The sequence below is a fragment of the Pongo abelii genome, chromosome 7, assembly GCF_028885655.2.
Source record: "Pongo abelii isolate AG06213 chromosome 7, NHGRI_mPonAbe1-v2.0_pri, whole genome shotgun sequence".
Lineage (NCBI taxonomy): Eukaryota > Metazoa > Chordata > Mammalia > Primates > Hominidae > Pongo > Pongo abelii.
This window is the reverse complement of record NC_071992.2, coordinates 100,266,896-100,286,971: the sequence shown is the minus strand read 5'-3', so window position 1 is coordinate 100,286,971 and position 20,076 is coordinate 100,266,896.

The window sequence follows — 20,076 nt, the reverse complement described above, 5'->3', positions numbered from 1 at the left end:
AAAAGCATTAAAAAATCTTTCATTATCCTTTAATATTACATGAAAATCTTGTTCAAGAGAGAAAGCCAAATTTCACCCTTGCATTAGTGTATCATTAATGTCAACTCCAATCTTTTTTTCTATTTTTATTTTTTGAGGTGGAGTTTCCCTCTTGTTGCCCAGGCTGGAGTGTAATGGTGCGATCTCAGCTCACTGCAACCTCCACCTCCCAGAGGTTCAAGTGATTCTCCTGCCTCAGCCTCCTGAATAACTGGGATTACAGGCATCCTCCACCATGCCTGGCTACTTTTTTGTACTTTTAGTATAGATGGGGTTTCATCATGTTGGCCAGCCTGGTCTCAAACTCCTGACCTCAGGTGATCCACCCATCTTGGCCTCCCAAAGTGATGGGATTACAGGCATGAGCCACCACACCTGGCCAACCCCAATCTTTAATATAACCTTATAGACAAATCTACCAATTTTAATCAGTTTGACCATAAGGTAAGATTTTCATAAACCTTTTATAACCCTTTACAAATCTTTGTTAAACAGTGGATCAGTGCTCTAAGAACACTCTGTTGTGCTTTTATTCCAATCTTCAATTTACAGAAAAAAAATGGATAATATCCCTTTAAATTTAGCCAATGTGTTCATATACAGGATCTCTTTTACAAATACTTTTTCACAAATCTTTCACAATTTGTTCAAACCTTTAGCTTTATTCTGTCTAATTTAAAATAATCCTTTAAACTAGGCAAAAACTTACATTCCCATGCCTTCTTATAATCTTTTACTAAAAGCACATTTTACTTTTCTTATCCACTTTGCATGTAAAACTGTTTTCTCAGTAGTCTCAAGTATATGTTGCAATGTTGACTTTTAGCAATTTTTTTTTGTGAAAAATCTGGTAAGTAAGTGATTGTAATTATGTATGGATAAGGTCTGACTCTTTCCAGCATAGCTAGGGGACCACATGTCCCCAGGCCTTACCTAGTTATAAAACAGGCAAGTTGAACAACTTTCAAAAACCAAGGAAGCAGTTTATGATCTTAAAGCATTAGCAAACCTAATATCTGATCTGCCTAATGTAGACCAAGTTTCTTTATTTTACTAGTAATATTTAAAACTATTTTTATTTCTCAAAGATTACTAAAGTCACTTGAACTAAAAGGCATTACAGTATTTTTTCTTTCAAAATATTCGATTTAAATGCTTTTCTTTAAGCCAATTAATTTGAGCTGTTTTACATTACCATCACACTCACAACACATATATAACTACACAGATGAACAGAAGAAGATCCAGTAGTTGTAAGACTTTTTATTTGCCAGTTTTTAAGTTTCTTAATTGGGTTACTGGCTTCAAGGTGGAGCCCTTCCAAGATCAGGGTCAGGAAAGCAGACAGTTTCTAGGGCCTAAGGAGGGAAGCTAGAAATTGTTCATGGAGGAGAAGAGAATCAACAAATGGTAAAGGTCACACAGATATCAAGAAATTTCCTATGCTAGATTGAATCCAGGCCACCAGTGTAAAATGGCACAGCCTTAGCTGCTGAGCTACAGCACTGGGAAGTTTCCATTTCTCTTCCCAGAAGGAATCTGGAGCAATCAGTTTTGAGCTTGCAAAGACTTTTAACTGCTTGTGATAATTTTTAGTGCTATGACATAAATCCCCAAAATCCTATTCCCTGGAAGGCAGAGACCAAGAGAAAGTACCACCACATGATCATAAGGTCAGGCTTTCAAGGACATAAAATAAGGTGGAGACCTCATCCAGTTTTTTTGTTTATTTCAGGGATCTGCAGCAAAGTTTGTTACTGACTGGCTTGCTGCATCATCGTGAATAGTGAGCTCAAGGGGTCCTGTATTAGTCTGTTCTCATGATGCTAATAAAGGCATACTTGAGACTAGGTAATTTATAAAAGAAAGAGGTTTAATTGACTCACAGTTCAGCATGGCTGTGGAGACCTCAGGAAACTTACAATCATGGTGAAAAGGGAAGCAAACATGTCCTTTTTCACATGGTGGCAGGAAAGAGAAGGATGAGAGTCAAGTAAAAAGAGGAAGTTTCTTATAAAACCATCAGATCTCATGAGAGCTTACCCACTATCATGAGAATAGCATGGGGGGACTGCCTCCATGATTCAATTACCTCCCACCACGTCTGTCCCATGACACATGGAGATTATGGGAACTACAATTCAAGATGAGATTTGGGTGGTATCACAGGCAAACTATATCAGGACCTAAGCCCGTGTTCTGGCCTAAGGTACCCCTCTTTATGATAGAACCATAAAGGAAGACACAAAGCACATGAGATTTGCTACAGCCTAAGACTAGCCTCAGAATCCTTTTTGCAGTAATCAAAACTTTACAGAGGAGATGAATCATGATTTTTACCATTCATTCAACCAGTTTGCACAGAGAGAGAGGCTAGATGTCTGACTGGTAAATAATCTTTACTCTTTTGCTGGCATGACAGACTGCTGGGTTTCCTTTCCCTGAGAGGCCCTAGCAACCCTGCTCACCACACTGTAGCCCTAGAAGCCAAGCTGTAATACAAAAGAATATTATTATTATTTTTCTGTTTCAGGGAACCACAGGAAAAAGCCTCTCAATTTTGTAAGATGCTGTCCAAGGGCCTGCATGGGGTAACCAAATTAACATTTTCCACTCTGTCCGGAGCAAAACACATGTGACAAAACATAGACATTAGCCACTCTGCTTAGCACCCAATATTGAACTGGAAAGACTCAAACTTGCCCCCAGTTGAGCCTGTCGTCTTTAATCCAACATCTGACCAGGAGTTTCAACATGTGGTCTCTGGGTAAGATGGTTGCCCTGAGTAACAGAAGAGATAGGAAAGGGAAAGAAGAGAAAGAAAAACAAGCATTCCCTGTGGCAGGGTATGGAGAAGGTGAGGAGCTCAGGGTGGCCAGAGAAAGACCCACACATTGCAGCGATGCTGAATCAAAAGTTCAGGTGGCTGCTTGTTGGTCCTGTATATGCCTATCCCTGTCACCCACAGCTGTCAGCAAAGAGTGCATGGCAGATTAATCCAAAGAGAATAGTGGTTAACATCCCACGGTGCCAAATCCACTTTTAACCAAGAGGGACTTTACTGAGGGGAGGGTCTCTAGTCCAATTCCGTCCTTTACTCAGGTAAAATGTACCCCATTACTTACCCAAAGTCAGTCAATTGGTGCTCCAGTCTATTTCCTTTGAATTGGGATAGTACCTAAGCTAAAAAGTTAGCAGATTTAATTTTTTAAAACCAATTAGTTACTCAAGCTTTTTATTTGTCCTTCTTACAGTCTTTAAATAAAAATATTCAAATCTTTTTAGAAGCTTCTTCATATCAATAGGCACCCTTAGATGAGACTAATTTGGGAGCCCTCATTTTCAAATGCACTTCAGTGTAGTTTTGTTCATTTGGAATGTTCCACTCTACATTATATTAAGTAAGATTTTGCCATTTCTGTAAGACCTCACTGCTTCTGGGACCTAACACTTAATGCAAGTATAAGCCAGAAGGAACTCAGTACTTTGCAAATTAAGGATCCCATTTTTACCTAAGATATTGACTTTGCTCTCAGGTTCTCTTGATTAACTTAGCCAATGATATATTTTTTTCCTACCGAAGCACACAAGAAAAAGGAAACAGGGTTAGAACACGAAAATCCCTGTGAATTTTCAAAAGCGAAATTTGGCAACCCCTGCAATATTACCATTTACTTTTTTTTTGATCCAGTCAGATATAAGAGGCCTTTAACTAGATTCAAGCCAGATTACCAGATCAAATCCAATCCTGGACCCAGTCCAGTTTCTGTCATGACCTTTAAGCCCAGATTGGATCAGAAATTTGTTAAAAGAAACTTGGAGAGCTCAAAACACAAATCTGTGGAGCTCTGAAATTCGAGAGAAAATTTCAGAATGCTGCCCAGCTGCTCTGACAGATCAATGGACACAAATGGAACCTGTGGGTACCTTGCTTTAGTCACGCAGTCTTCCTGGGGGTTGTTAGAAACTCTACTCAAACCCTGCTTCTGATACCATCTGATAAAAGAAAAACTTCAGATGAATTAAATTTAAAGGAGTTTAATTGAGCAATGAATGATTCGTGAATCAGGCAGGCTTGTGGGCCAGGGTAGGTCCAGAGACTCCAGTGTAGTCATGTGGTGGAAGAAGATTTATGGACAGAAAAAGGAAAGTGATGTATAGACAATGAAAGTAAGGTGCAGAAACAACTGGACTGGTTACAGGTGAGCATCTGCCTTATTTGAACATGGTTCGAACAGGTAGCTACATTTGGCAAAAACTCAGTGATTGGCACAGGTGTGGCAATCTGTTTACCACAGATTTAATAAGTGGAGGGGTCTGCTTACTCTTCCATTTGTTATAGTTCACGATGCACGGAAAAATCTTTAGGCTGAACTTAAAATATGTAAGGAGGCAGCTTTAGGCTAAACTCCATTTAACAGTGATGTGATTATATTTGTGCATTAGAAAGATTTACATGGCAAGAATCTATATTATATTTAATGGAAAAGGCTACAGGGTAAATAAATTGAAGATACTGTACTGAAATTATAAAAGGCTTTTTATATGTCAGGCTGAGGTACTTTCACTGCATTGCCAGTGAATAAAACAAGGCAAAAAGGAAAGTATCAACATGGATAAAGGTCAGTAAAAATGCGTTTGGTTTCTGGAAATTTTTGATAATAGTTTTGGAACTCTTTAGGAGATAAGGTTTTTTGTATTAACCACAGTGAACTAATCTCATTTGAATTGCTTTGAATCCTCCAGTTGTCAAGAAGGAATTTAACACATTTAGCAAAAATAATGGAGGAAAGCTAAAGAGAAAACCAGTCTTCTACATAGACTTAAGATAAATCATCAAAAGACAATGACAACAGCTACACATTTTTTTTCCATTTGTTTATAAAGAGTAAGTGTTTTCTATCTTAAATCCTAACAAACAGAAATCATTAAAAGGTTAATAATGCTTTCTCCCAAACATAGGGCCAAAAACTAGAATTTTTAAGACATTTAAAAATAACATAAATAGAACACAACGCATACAAGGAAATTACGATTCCAGAGAAGATTTTTACATCAAAGTTTCTTTTACTGGAAAAGAAAATTGACAGCAAAGCTAATCTTCAGAAAGATGCTCTTTTTGTTAGGAGTCTATCAGAGAGAAGAAAAGTTGAGAGAAATGAGTAGCTTTGAATGGGATTATTCTGTGTAAACTTTAAAAATTAGTCTGGCTCAAATAGTAGCAATGTTATACCTGAAGAAGTTAGAAGACTGTGAAATCTATAATGATTTTCTTCCAGAGGCTTTCAGCCTCAACTTAAAAGAGTGCTATGCGTTAGATCATTAGGGCATGGGAGAGAGTAGTGAGCATAATCATATTTAGAAGACATTTTAGGCAGATTTCAGGTTATTTGGCACATCATTAATGAACAAAGTAGTCAGGAAAGGTAAAATTTCATAAGATTAGTTTTATCTATGGACCACATACTCTAGGATGTATGCAGTTACAGCCTGATGCAGGCTAATAATTTTGGACATTTTCTAATAGATGATCATTAAGTATTTCCTTGACATAATTGTGTATGTGTGTATGTATGTGTGTTTTAATGTGAAGGTGAATGAAGTGGAGAAGGATATTTGGAGGTTGAACCCTTATTTAAATACTCCATGGAAAGAACAGAACAGAAAATTTGAATTAGCAGGATTACACTCTCTCTCCCCTTTATTACTGGTATTACTTGGGCCAAGAGACATACAAAAGTTATTCTTCTTACTGCATACAGTCTTATCTTAAAGAGAAACCATGGCAAATACATTTTTATTTGTCTCCTTCCATTTCCAATAAAGCAATTTTGCACACTTTACAGGTTTTCACCTTATTCTCTTGACTTCTACTTCCACCCCTTAATTCAGTCCTAATCACCAGTGACTAAGGTCTTCCTTTTTCACTCTACATCAATCCTGGGTGTTGTGTGGTTTCCAAAAGGAAATTAGGAAGTCAGAATTGAAGGCTGAGATTTGAGAGTCAAAAATGGATCATCCAAGGGGGTGTGAGCTGATGGATTTCTGTTTTAGTCCATTGATGCTGCTGTAAAAAATGTAGTAGTTTATAAACAACATAAATTTATTTTTACAGTTTTGGAAGTCCAAGATCAAGATGCTGGCAGATGTGGTACCATGGGAAGGCTGACTCTCTGCTTCCAAAATGGTGCCTTGTTTCTGCATCCTCATACTGTGTAAGGCGGAAGGGCAAAAGGAATAAATGTGTCATGAAAATGCCAGACAGTCTTTGAAGTCTATTTTACAAAAGTGTTAATCTCATTAATGAAGACAGAGCCCTAATTACTTAATAACTTCTCAAAAGGCTGTACTTCTTAATACCACCCCCTCAACGTTTAGAGTCCAACATATGCATTTTGGAGGAACACACACATTAAAACCATGACACTATCTAACTGGGAGATACTGTTTGCTATATCCCTAATGGGGAGGGCATCATCCCCAAAACTTACAAAAATTTGTAACAACTTAAAGCAAGCTGTTGAAATCTGCTGCTGGTAGATCCTTCTGATATTCTCTTTGATAGATTGCATACCTCAGTTACTCTGATGTATAAAATGACTTATCTGTGAGTATAATACAAAGGCTTTTAGTTCAAATAAACAACAGGTACCACAAATATATGTAGTAGAAAATATCAGAGGATCATCTCCCTCTCTTCCTCATTTTGATCACCAATTTCTCTGTCTTCTTTATTTTTGTCATTAAGAATTCCTAGAGGTTAGCCCCTTGGTCCTCTCTGTTCCCAATTCATTGACACTTTTATTCATTCCTTCAGCTTTCTATAATGTCTCTGTGGAGAGTTCCAGAATAAATGCTTTCAGTCTTCATCATTTTCATGATATTTAGTACACTTTATGCTGAGAAATTTCACATTGGATATATATGTTGCCTAAAATCCAACATGTCTAAAACTAAATGTATTATCTTTCTCCCAATCTCATCTTGATTCATGTATTTCTGTAAACAATAACTCTGTCTTCCAGTTATCAACAATATATTCAAAGTTCAGAAAAGTATAAAGATGGAGGAAAAAGTTATATACAATCCAACATTTTCTCCCAATGCATTATTTTTTAAAATAAAACTAAAGTAATCCTGTATACATAATTTTTGTCCTTCTTTAATCCTAAAATTTTCACTTTGTCATTAGAAATCCTTTCTAATTATAATTTTAAAGCCTACATAATTTTATTCTCTTTTTTCTTCTTTCTTCTGATTATATCTTTTTAGGTAACCTAATTTTGATCCATTGTTGATGCTGTCTCTTGCATTTTTTATTTAATTCATTGCACTTTGAGCTCCAAAATTTCTGTTTCTAAGAAATAATTTCAATCTGTCTGTTAAATTTCTTATTCTGCTCATTGATTGTTTTTCTCATTTTATTGAACCATTTCAGTGAAAGAAAGAAGAGGTAGGAGAAGTCAGCAGAGCCTCATGGGTAATGACAAAAGCTTTGGATTTACTCTAAGGGCATTGGGATGCTATGAAGTTTTAAAATGAAAGTGTAGCAATTTACACTTTACACTGATGTTTTGAAAAGACAATTCTTACATTGGAGCTATAGGTAGAGAGGAAGCAAGGAGCTATATGTAGAGAGGAAGCAAGGAGATAAACAGGTGATTTCTAGAATATTTCATATGAAATTAGGAAAAGTAGATTAACGCAAGATATATTTGGAGATAGACAAACAAAATGTGGTGGCAGACTGGAGGTGGAAGGAGAGAGAAGAAATTTATGATGACTCCTGGATTTCTTGGTTTAGTAAATTGGGAGATAGTAATGTCCCATTTCTAGAGACAGGATTAATTTTATGTGGAAAACCAAGAGTTATGTTTGAGATACTTGTGACACATCCAAATAAAAATGTCTAGTGAGAAGTTGGCTATAGAATAAGAGAGGGCAAGGCTATGAGTGTATTTTTGGGCTCATAAGCATATAAAATAGCATTAAAAACCAAAAGAGGCTGGGTGTGGTGGCTCACGCCTGTAATGCCAGGACTTTGGGAGGCCAAGGCGGGTGGATCATGAGGTCAGGAGTTCAAGGCCAGCCTGGCCAAGACGGTGAAACCCTGTCTTTACTAAAAATACAAAAAAATTAGCCGAGCATGGTGGCGGGTGCCTGTAATCCTAGCTACTCAGGAGGCTGAGGCAGAGAATTGCTTGAACCCAGGAGGCGGAGGTGGCAGTGAGCCGAGATCGCCCTACTGCACTCCAGCCTGGGCAACAGAGCAAGACTTTGTCTCAAAACAAACAAACAAACAAACCCCCAAAAACCAAAAGAGTAAAAGAGATCTTTGAGGCTTAGGGAAAAAATTATATTTAATTAATAATGTGTAAAGAATTGGCATGTTCTTCAAACTTATCTAGGAACATCTTATATCTATTCATATATTCATATCTTTTATTTCTATGAATAAAAATTTGTACTGTGTCCTACAATAGGTTTGTGCATTTCTTACTGAGCTTATTCTTAGGTATTTTAACTAGGTATATTGTCATTATTGAATGGAATATTTTTTCACAGTATTTTACACCTGTTATTTGTATATTACAAAGCTATAAAAGTTTTTACTTTTCTTGGAAAAATTTTAAAAATTTATAATTAAGCCTAATAGTGTTTCTTCCTACTTACTTGGAGTTTGGAGGTTGATAATCCACATAATATTTAAGTAAAAATGTTTCTCATCCTTTCTACTAGTGATACTATTGATTTCTGTTTCTTGCTTTACTGAACTACCTTCCTCTTCTGGAAAAAGAAAAAATATTAATTTAAACGAAGAATTGTTCTTCTTGTAAATGCAAATTAAATTACAACATCTTTTTCAGTATAAAGAAGAATGTTATTTTAAGATGCATATACATATATCTATGTGTGTGTATGTGTGTGAGGATGTGTGTGAATTTTTGTCATAAAGCCCCACTTTGTCATGGGGGATCCTTTATATTGTGTTGAATTGTTTTGCTAGTATTTTGCTTTATTTCTGATTTTTACACCAATATTAGTGAATTAGCTAATTTAGCTATATTTAGCTTTTGGGTGCTACTTTTTTGTCAAGTTTTTATATCAGAGTCAGTAGTTCCCTAAAATGAATCAGATAGATTCAGAGATTTAGGCCTTTTTATTGCTCTAAAATGGATTACATGGCAAGGAAATGAACAATATGTAAATATTTAATGGGTATCACATGTAAAATCTCTGAGCATGAAACTTTTGGGAAGTTCATTCAATCATTTGCAATGTTTTAATATTTTTGTGACTTTACTAAGCAGCATATCATAGATTTTGGTAGCTTAATTTTAGTTGTTCTTTGTCTTTCAATAAAGTGATTGAACGTCCTGTCATTTAAAAAAATGACAATGTTTTAGGCATTTAAAAATCGATTTAGGCATTTAAAAAATACTTTGCTTCGGAGGAGCCAAGATGGCCGAATAGGAACAGTTCCAGTCTACAGCTCCCAGCGTGAGCGATGCAGAAGACGGGTGATTTCTGCATTTCCATCTGAGGTACCGTGTTCATCTCACTAGGGAGTGCCAGACAGTGGGCGCAGGTCAGTGGGTGAGTGCACCGTGCGCCAGCCGAAGCAGGGGCGAGGCATTGCCTCACTCGGGAAGCGCAAGGGGTCAGGGAGTTCCCTTTCCAGGGGTGACAGACGGCACCTGGAAAATCGGGCCACTCCCACCCGAATACTGTGCTTTTCCGACGGGCTTAGGAAACGGTGCCCCAGGAGAGTATAGCCCGCACCTGGCTCAGAGGGTCCTACGCCCACGGAGTCTCACTGATTGCTAGCACAGCAGTCTGAGATCAAACAGCAAGTCGGCAGCGAGGCTGGGGGAGGGGCGCCCGCCATTGCCCAGGCTCGCTTAGGTAAACAAAGCAGCCTGGAAGCTTGAACTGGGTGGAGCCCACCACAGCTCAAGGAGGCCTGCCTGCCTCTGTAGGCTCCACCTCTGGGGGCAGGGCACAGACAAACAAAAAGACAGCAGTAACCTCTGCAGACTTAAATGTCCCTGTCTGACAGCTTTGAGGAGAGCAGTGGTTCTTCCCAGCACGCAGCTGGAGATCTGAGAATGGGCTGACTGCCTCCTCAAGTGGGTCCCTCACCCCTGACCCCTGAGCAGCCTAACTGGGAGGCACCCCCCAGCAGGGGCAGACTGACACCTCACACGGCCGGCCGGGTACTCCAACAGACCTGCAGCTGAGGGTCCTGTCTGTTAGAAGGAAAACTAACAGAAAGGACATCCACACCAAAAACCCATCTGTACATCACCATCATCAAAGACCAAAAGTAGATAAAACCACAAAGATGGGGAAAAAACAGAGCAGAAAAACTGGAAACTCTAAAAAGCAGAGTACCTCTCCTCCTCCAAAGGAACGCAGTTCCTCACCAGCAACAGAACAAAGCTGGACGGAGAATGACTTTGACGAGCTGAGAGAAGAAGGCTTCAGACGATCAAATTACTCCGAGCTACGGGAGGATATTCAAACCAAAGGCAAAGAAGTTGAAAACTTTGAAAAAAATTTAGAAGAATGTATAACTAGAATAACCAATACAGAGAAGTGCTTAAAGGAGCTGATGGAGCTGAAAACCAAGGCTCGAAAACTACGTGAAGAATGCAGAAGCCTCAGGAGCCGATGCGATCAAATGGAAGAAAGGGTATCAGCCCTGGAAGATGAAATGAATGAAATGAAGCAAGAAGGGAAGTTTAGAGAAAAAAGAATAAAAAGAAACAAGCAAAGCCTCCAAGAAATTTGGGACTATGTGAAAAGACCAAATCTACATCTGATTGGCATACCTGAAAGTGACGGGGAGAATGGAAACAAGTTGGAAAACACTCTGCAGGATATTATCCAGGAGAACTTCCCCAATCTAGCAAGGCAGGCCAACATTCAGATTCAGGAAATACAGAGAACGCCACAAAGATACTCCTCGAGAAGAGCAACTCCAAGACACATAATTGTCAGATTCACCAAAGTTGAAATGAAGGAAAAAATGTTAAGGGCAGCCAGAGAGAAAGGTCGGGTTACCATCAAAGGGAAGCCCATCAGACTAACAGCGGATCTCTCGGCAGAAACCCTACAAGCCAGAAGAGTGTGGGGGCCAATATTCAACATTCTTAAAGAAAAGAATTTTCAACCCAGAATTTCATATCCTGCCAAACTAAGTTTCATAAGTGAAGGAGAAATAAAATACTTTACAGACAAGCAAATGCTGAGAGATTTTGTCACCACCAGGCCTGCCCTAAAAGAGCTCCTGAAGGAAGCGCTAAACATGGAAAGGCACAACCGGTACCAGCCACTGCAAAATCATACCGAAATGTAAAGACCATCAAGACTAGGAAGAGACTGCATCAACTAACGAGCAAAATAACCAGCTAACATCATAATGACAGGATCAAATTCACACATAACAATATTAACTTTAAATGTAAATGGACTAAATGCTCCAATTAAAAGACACAGACTGGCAAATTGGATAAAGACTCAAGACCCATCAGTGTGCTGTATTCAGGAAACCCATCTCACGTGCAGAGACACACATAGGCTCAGAATAAAAGGATGGAGGAAGATCTACCAAGCAAATGGAAAACAAAAAAAGGCAGGGGTTGCAATCCTAGTCTCTGATAAAACAGACTTTAAACCAACAAAGATCAAAAGAGACAAAGAAGGCCATTACATAATGGTAAAGGGATTAATTCAACAAGAAGAGCTAACTATCCTAAATATATATGCACCCAATACAGGAGCACCCAGATTCATAAAGGAAGTCCTGAGTCACCTACAAAGAGACTTAGACTCCCACACATTAATAATGGGAGACTTTAACACCCCACTGTCAACATTAGACAGATCAACGAGACAGAAAGTCAACAAGGATACCCAGGAATTGAACTCAGCTCTGCACCAAGTGGACCTAATAGACATCTACAGAACTCTCCACCCCAAATCAACAGAATATACATTTTTTTCAGCACCACACCACACCTATTCCAAAATTGACCATATACTTGGAAGTAAAGCTCTCCTCAATAAATGTAAAAGAACAGAAATTATAACAAACTATCTCTCAGATCACAGTGCAATCAAGCTAGAACTCAGGATTAAGAATCTCACTCAAAACCGCTCAACTACGTGGAAACTGAACAACCTGCTCCTGAATGACTACTGGGTACATAACGAAATGAAGGCAGAAATAAAGATGTTCTTTGAAACCAACGAGAACCAAGACACAACATACCAGAATCTCTGGGATGCATTCAAAGCAGTGTGTAGAGGGAAATTTATAGCACTAAATGCCCACAAGAGAAAGCAGGAAAGATCCAAAATTGACACCCTAACATCACAATTAAAAGAACTAGAAAAGCAAGAGCAAACACATTCAAAAGCTAGCAGAAGGCAAGAAATAACTAAAATCAGAGCAGAACTGAAGGAAATAGAGATACAAAAAACCCTTCAAAAAATAAATGAATCCAGGAGCTGGTTTTTTGAAAGGATCAACAAAATTGATAGACCGCCAGCAAGATTAATAAAGAAAAAAAGAGAGAAGAATCAAATAGATGCAATAAAAAATGATAAAGGGGATATCACCACTGATCCCACAGAAATACAAACTACCATCAGAGAATATTACAAACACCTCTATGCAAATAAACTAGAAAATCTAGAAGAAATGGATAAATTCCTCAACACATACACCCTCCCAAGACTAAACCAGGAAGAAGTTGAATCTCTGAATAGACCAATAACAGGAGCTGAAATTGTGGCAATAATCAATAGCTTACCAACCAAAAAAAGTCCAGGACCAGATGGGTTCACAGCCGAATTCTACCAGAGGTACAAGGAGGAGCTGGTACCATTCCTTCTGAAACTATTCCAATCAATAGAAAAAGAGGGAATCCTCCCTAACTCATTTTATGAGGCCAGCATCATCCTGATACCAAAGCCTGGCAGAGACACAACAAAAAAAGAGAATTTTAGACCAATATCCTTGATGAACATTGATGCAAAAATCCTCAATAAAATACTGGCAAACAGAATCCAGCAGCACATCAAAAAGCTTATCCACCATGATCAAGTGGGCTTCATCCCTGGGATGCAAGGCTGGTTCAATATACGCAAATCAATAAATGTAATCCAGCATATAAACAGAACCAAAGACAAAAACCACATGATTATCTCAATAGATGCAGAAAAGGCCTTTGACAAAATTCAACAATGCTTCATGCTAAAAACTCTCAATAAATTAGGTATTGATGGGACGTATCTCAAAATAATCAGAGCTATTTATGACAAACCCACAGCCAATATCATACTGAATGGGCAAAAACTGGAAGCATTCCCTTTGAAAACTGGCACAAGACAGGGATGCCCTCTCTCACCACTTCTATTCAACATAGTGTTGGAAGTTCTGGCCAGGGCAATTAGGCAACAGAAGGAAATCAAGGGTATTCAATTAGGAAAAGAGGAAGTCAAATTGTCCCTGTTTGCAGATGACATGATAGTATATCTAGAAAACCCCATTGTCTCAGCCCAAAATCTCCTTAAGCTGATAAGCAACTTCAGCAAAGTCTCAGGATACAAAATCAATGTACAAAAATCACAAGCATTCTTATACATCAATAACAGACAGAGAGCCAAATCATGAGTGAACTCCCATTCACAATTGCTTCAAAGAGAATAAAATACCTAGGAATCCAACTGACAAGAGATGTGAAGGACCTCTTCAAGGAGAACTACAAACCACTGCTCAAGGAAATAAAAGAGGATACAAACAAATGGAAGAACATTCCATGCTCATGGGTAGGAAGAATCAATATCATGAAAATGGCCATCCTTCCCAAGGTAATTTACAGATTCAATGCCATCCCCATAAAGTTACCAATGACTTTCTTCACAGAATTGGAAAAAACTACTTTAAAGTTCATATGGAACCAAAAAAGAGCCCGCATCGCCAAGTCAATCCTAAGCCAAAAGAACAAAGCTGGAGGCATCACACTACCTGACTTCAAACTATACTACCAGGCTACAGTAACCAAAACAGCATGGTACTGGTACCAAAACAGAGATATAGATCAATGGAACAGAACAGAGCCATCAGAAATAATGCCACATATCTACAACTATCTGATCTTTGACAAACCTGAGAAAAACAAGAAATGGGGAAAGGATTCCCTATTTAATAAATGGTGCTCGGAAAACTGGCTAGCCATATGTAGAAAGCTGAAACTGGATCCCTTCCTTACACCTTATACAAAAATCAATTCAAGATGGATTAAAGACTTAAATGTTAGACCTAAAACCATAAAAACCCTGGAAGAAAACCTAGGCATTACCATTCAGGACATAGGCATGGGCAAGGACTTCATGTCTAAAACACCAAAAGCAATGGCAATAAAAGCCAAAATTGACAAATGGGATCTAATTAAACTCAAGAGCTTCTGCACAGCAAAAGAAACTACCATCAGAGTGAACAGGCAACCTACAAAATGGGAGAAAATTTTCGCAACCTACTCATCTGACAAAGGGCTAATATCCAGAATCTACAATGAACTCCAACAAATTTACAAGAAAAAAACAAACAACCCCATCGAAAAGTGGGCAAAGGACATGAACAGACACTTCTCAAAAGAAGACATTTATGCAGCCAAAAAACACATGAAAAAATGCTCACCATCACTGGCCATCAGAGAAATGCAAATCAAAACCACAATGAGATACCATCTCACACCAGTTAGAATGGCAATCATTAAAAAGTCAGGAAACAACAGGTGCTGGAGAGGATGTGGAGAAATAGGAACACTTTTACACTGTTGGTGGGACTGTAAACTAGTTCAACCCTTGTGGAAGTCAGTGTGGCGATTCCTCAGGGATCTAGAACTAGAAATTCCATTTGACCCAGCCATCCCATTACTGGGTATATACCCAAAGGACTATAAATCATGCTGCTATAAAGACACATGCACACGTATGTTTATTGCAGCATTATTCACAATAGCAAAGACTTGGAACCAACCCAAATGTCCAACAATGATAGACTGGATTAAGAAAATGTGGCACATATACACCATGGAATACTATGCAGCCATAAAAAATGATGAGTTCATGTCCTTTGTAGGGACATGGATGAAATTGGAAATCATCATTCTCAGTAAACTATCGCAAGAACAAAAAACCAAACACCGCATATTCTCACTCATAGGTGGGAATTGAACAATGAGAACACATGGACACAGGAAGGGGAACATCACACTTCGGGGACTGTTGTGGGGTGGGGGGAGGGGGGAGGGATAGCATTGGGAGATATACCTAATGCTAGATGACGAGTTGGTGGGTGCAGCGCACCAGCATGGCACATGTATACATATGTAACTTACCTGCACGTTGCGCACATGTACCATAGAGCCTAAAGTATAATAATAATAATAATAATAATAATTAAAAAAATAAATAAAAAAAAGAAAATTAAAAAAAAAAATACTTTGCTTCACATTCCATTGCCTGCCTTTCCTTCTTCCTCCTTTTCTCCTCACCCTTCCCTATTCTCTCTCTCTCCCTCCCTCCATCCCTCTTTCCTCCCTTCCTCCCTTCTCTCCTTCCTTCCTTTCTTTCTCTTTTGGGGTACAGGCAATGTCTGGTTTAATGTTGTCATTGTTGGTTTTGTTCTATTAGTGATTACCTTTATATGAAATATATACTTGATATGCTATAAGCTTCATCAAGGTGAAGGGTTTCATGTCTTTTGTTCACTGATATATTCTAAGAATCTAGGAGTGTCTGACATATCATAGATGCTTTGTGAATGTTTGTTAAATGAACGGGCCTGTGCAGGATAAGGCATTGAACACACATTTGTTTTCTGTTGTCCTCTCCTAATCAAGTTTATTAACTCAATCTGGAATTATAGAAGCAGGTTGTTATTTAGCAGCAATTATATTTATATATAGATCATGTTTTTAATAATTTTTTAAATTCTATTTTAGAAATATCTTCGCAACATTTACATATAACTCTGTGACATATTGAATTCACTAGTCATCATTAGATATTTGTTCTATAAACATCTTTTGCATTTTTATTTTTCGATATCACATGGTACATTATCTTTAGGTTAATTGTTCCAAAATGTTTTCAGGAATTCAGCATGAATGGCATACATTCTGAGTCTATAGATGTATGAGATATTTCATACGTGTTTTCACATGTTATACACATTAATTATACACATTATACACTTTCACAAATTAAAGTATTCATGGCCCTGCTCGCTCTTATTCTGGCTTAGCACTTTTGATCATAAAAATTTTTCTATCTTAGATTCAGCCTTAGCTATTTTGGAGCAGCTGCTTGAAAGCCTCCTGGAGTTTGTTACTTTTTTATTTTTATATTTCACTTTTCTTCCTGTAATTTTGGATTTTCTTTTAAAATAGATTTTTCCCAGAGTATGGTGCATTTTTTGAGTTGTAGATGGTCTTTCACTCAAGTAAAACATTTTCTTCAATTATGTCTTTTACTTTTCCATTTGTTCAGTTTTCTTTCTGAATGTTGTGATTTTTATTTTTATGGTTTCTTTCTAGTTTAGTCTTGAGATATCTCTGTGAAGAGTGGCCATAAGCCAAGACAGTCACTGTCTAGGAGAGCCCTGACCAGGGGATTTGGGTGTGTGTGTCAGGCAAGACACAATGAGGAGGTGAAACCAAAATGCATGAGACAGAATAAATTTATTACTCGTAGGTCTCAGAGAGGTAAGGAGTAATGATGAAAGGCTTAGGGAAAGTCCTGTTGTGACAGGAAGCTCAAGATGGGGGCTGGAAGGTGGAGAGAGGAGAGGATCTGTGGGACTATATGTTTATTAAGGTCCATGTCACTATTCCTTAGGCTTTTCCATAGGGGTTGTGAATTGGCTAGTTAAAAAAACAAAAAACAAAACAAAACATGAATGAGAGGGAAGGAACTTACATGACTGATGATGATGAATAAGTTTCATTATAGCAGCAGTGGGTGTGTTGGGCTGCAGGTCAGTGGGAAGAGAAAACAAATGGGCTATATCACCAGCAACCATATAGGGAAGGGAAGTTTTTACTATGCCAGAGGTGACAGGGTACAACTGGGTTTCAAACAACTTATGTCAGGTCTAGATATGGATGCCCAGGCAGAAATCACATTAAACAAATTTATGGTATTGAGGATTTAAAATGCTTGTATTGAGTCTTCTTTCTCTGCCCTCAATATTTAATATCATCTTTTTTATATGTTCACTTCTTTATTTTTGCTCTACATCACATAGAAGTCTCTTAAAGTTATCTTTCACTAAATATTTGTTTTTCTAAATTATACAGTTGGCATTTGACTATTTTGTTTATAAGTTCCTTAAGTCTATTTGTTTATTTAAAAAATATCTACCTTCATATCCATTGTTTTTATAATGGCTCTGTGCTCCAATTTTATTAAGGTCTTATTGTCTTTTTATTTTAAAAAATTGTTCAATTTTTTTGGCATTTTCAAGGTCTTATTGTCTGGTACTTTTTTTCCCCCCTTAACACAGAGCAACTGTTTTCTAAAATATTATCCTGTTTTATAAAAAACAGGGATCTGATCATTCTCTTAATTTTGAGTGAAATATTTCCTCTTTTTTATAACATAGTTTATTTTTGATGTGTTCCATTTTGTTTTTCTCCCCTTGCATATGCATTTATCTACCAAAGAGTTACTACCTCTTTCTGTTTGCAAACTGAAAGGTGGTTGGAATTTCATGATTGTCTTTGATTGCTTGCATGCTGGTGGCTTCTACCTCTAAGATTCAGGCCTCCATGGCAGGTTAATTGCCACAGCTTTTGGTACAATTTGAAGTATACAGAAAAAAAAAAATCTAGTTTTTTTTTTCTGGAATTAACTGAAATATTTCTGTTGCTTTAACTATTTTGTTCTCTGCCCAGAATAGAATACCTGAAAAAAAGACTGCAGTTCTTTACTGAGGTATATTAATTTGAAAAAAACTCCCCCAAACAAAACAAAACAAAACCCCCTAACTATCTTATCAAGCATGCGGTACTTCTAATTAACTTCTTTTCCCTTAGGTAACTATAAGAATTATTTAGAATTTTTTTCAGCTGCAATAACAGAACATACAACTCCAATAGAAAAGTTATTTGAGGCCGTGCGTGGTGGCTTACGCTTGTAATCCCAGCACTTTGGGATGCCAAGGTGGGCGAATCATGAGGTCATGAGATCAAGACCATCTAGGCTAACACAGTGAAACCCCGTAGCTACTAAAAATATTTTAAAAAGTTAGCCGGGCATGGTGGCAGGTGCCTGTAGTCCCAGCTACTCGGGAGGCTGAGGCAGGAGAATGGCGTGAACCCGGGAGGTGGAGCTTGCAGTGAGCGGAGATCGCGCCACTGCACTCCAACCTGGGCGACAGAGCGAGACTCCGTCTCAAAAAAAAAAAAAAGTTATTTGAATAATAAGCATGTTTATTAACTCATATAAGCTAGAGGTAGAGTGGCTTCAGGGCTTATTTAGTGGATGGAAGGCATTATGAAGACCCAGATATTTTCATCTTTTCCGTCTGCCACCTTCAATATTCTGGCTCCTCTCCTCATCATTAGAAGATAGGTGTTGGAGCTCCAGGCCTCAAATCCTCACAACACGGCTTTTTCTACAAGCACAAAAGAACCCAACTCTTAACCGTGTTTCCTTCACCAGCGAGAACACCTTTCTGAGGAGCTCCCAGGAAGGTAAGTCCTCATATCTTGTTGTAAAGAATTGTGTTACATACTCATTCCTCAATTAACCACTTGTAAGAGGAATGGATTTCCATAATTAGCTTAGGTCAGCGGTTCTCAACACAGTCTGCATGTAAACTACCTGGGCAACTTAAAAAAAAAAAAAACGAAAAAAAACAACGAAAAACCCCTATAACAACACACCAATTAAATCAGAATATCTGAAAGTGGCCTACGGTTATCTGTGTTTTTAAAAGTTCTTAATTATTGTGTAGCAATACACAGATGTGGAGAATCATTGGCTTAGGTTTATCTAAGTTCGAAATCCAGGCCTTAGGGTTAAGGAGGGACCCAGCCTTCTCAGACGCACCTGGCTGATATCGTTTGGCTCTGTGTCCCCACCTGAATCTCATTTCAAATTGTAATGCCCATGTGTTGGAGGAGGGGCCTGGTGGGAAATGCTTGGATCAGGGGGCGGATTTCTCCCTTGGCGGTTTTTGTGATAGTGAGTTCTCATGAGAGCTGATGGTTTTAAAGTGTGGCACTTCCTCCCTTGCTCTAGCACTCTCTTTCCTGCCACCATGTAAAATGTGCCTTGCTTCCCCTTTGCCTTCCTCCAGGATTCGAAGTTTCCTTAGGCCTCCCCAGCCATGTGGAACTGTGAGTCAATTAAACCCCCTTTTTAAAATAAATTAGTCAGTTGCAGGTAGTTCTTTATAGTAGTGTGAAAATGAACTAATACACTGGCCATTTGATATCCGAACAAAACCAGGATCTTTTAGTTGAAGAAGGGCTGGCTGATGGGTTGTCATCTTTGTTCTGTGCAGTTAGCTACCATTTTGTGTTCTGAGAACTGAAGTATTGTCTTGGCTATCTAAAGGGAGGAGCTGATGAGTGTGCAGATGTGTGCCATCACTGTGGCTAACGTGGAAGAGCATTCCCTTGTGTTTGGGGGAATAGCTATATTATCTTCAATGTACAGCTAGTTTGTGGAGTCTGTAAAAAGTTGTGGTAAATCTGAGCTTTGCCTGCTGTACTTTAGGGCACCTATGCTGCTCTGTTACAGTCAACTGAGCAAAGGTAATTTAAAAAATGATTCTCTATCCATTTCCATCAGAGCTGTAAGAAGCAAGACTTTGGCAGCCAGTGTTCTTTTTAACTTGTAATATCATTTTAGACGTTTTTATTCTTTCCGTCTTTATTCTGCTATTTCCCAGAATTGTTCACTAGACCAGACCAGGTACTTTGAGGAACAGAAATGTGTTTGTATTCACCA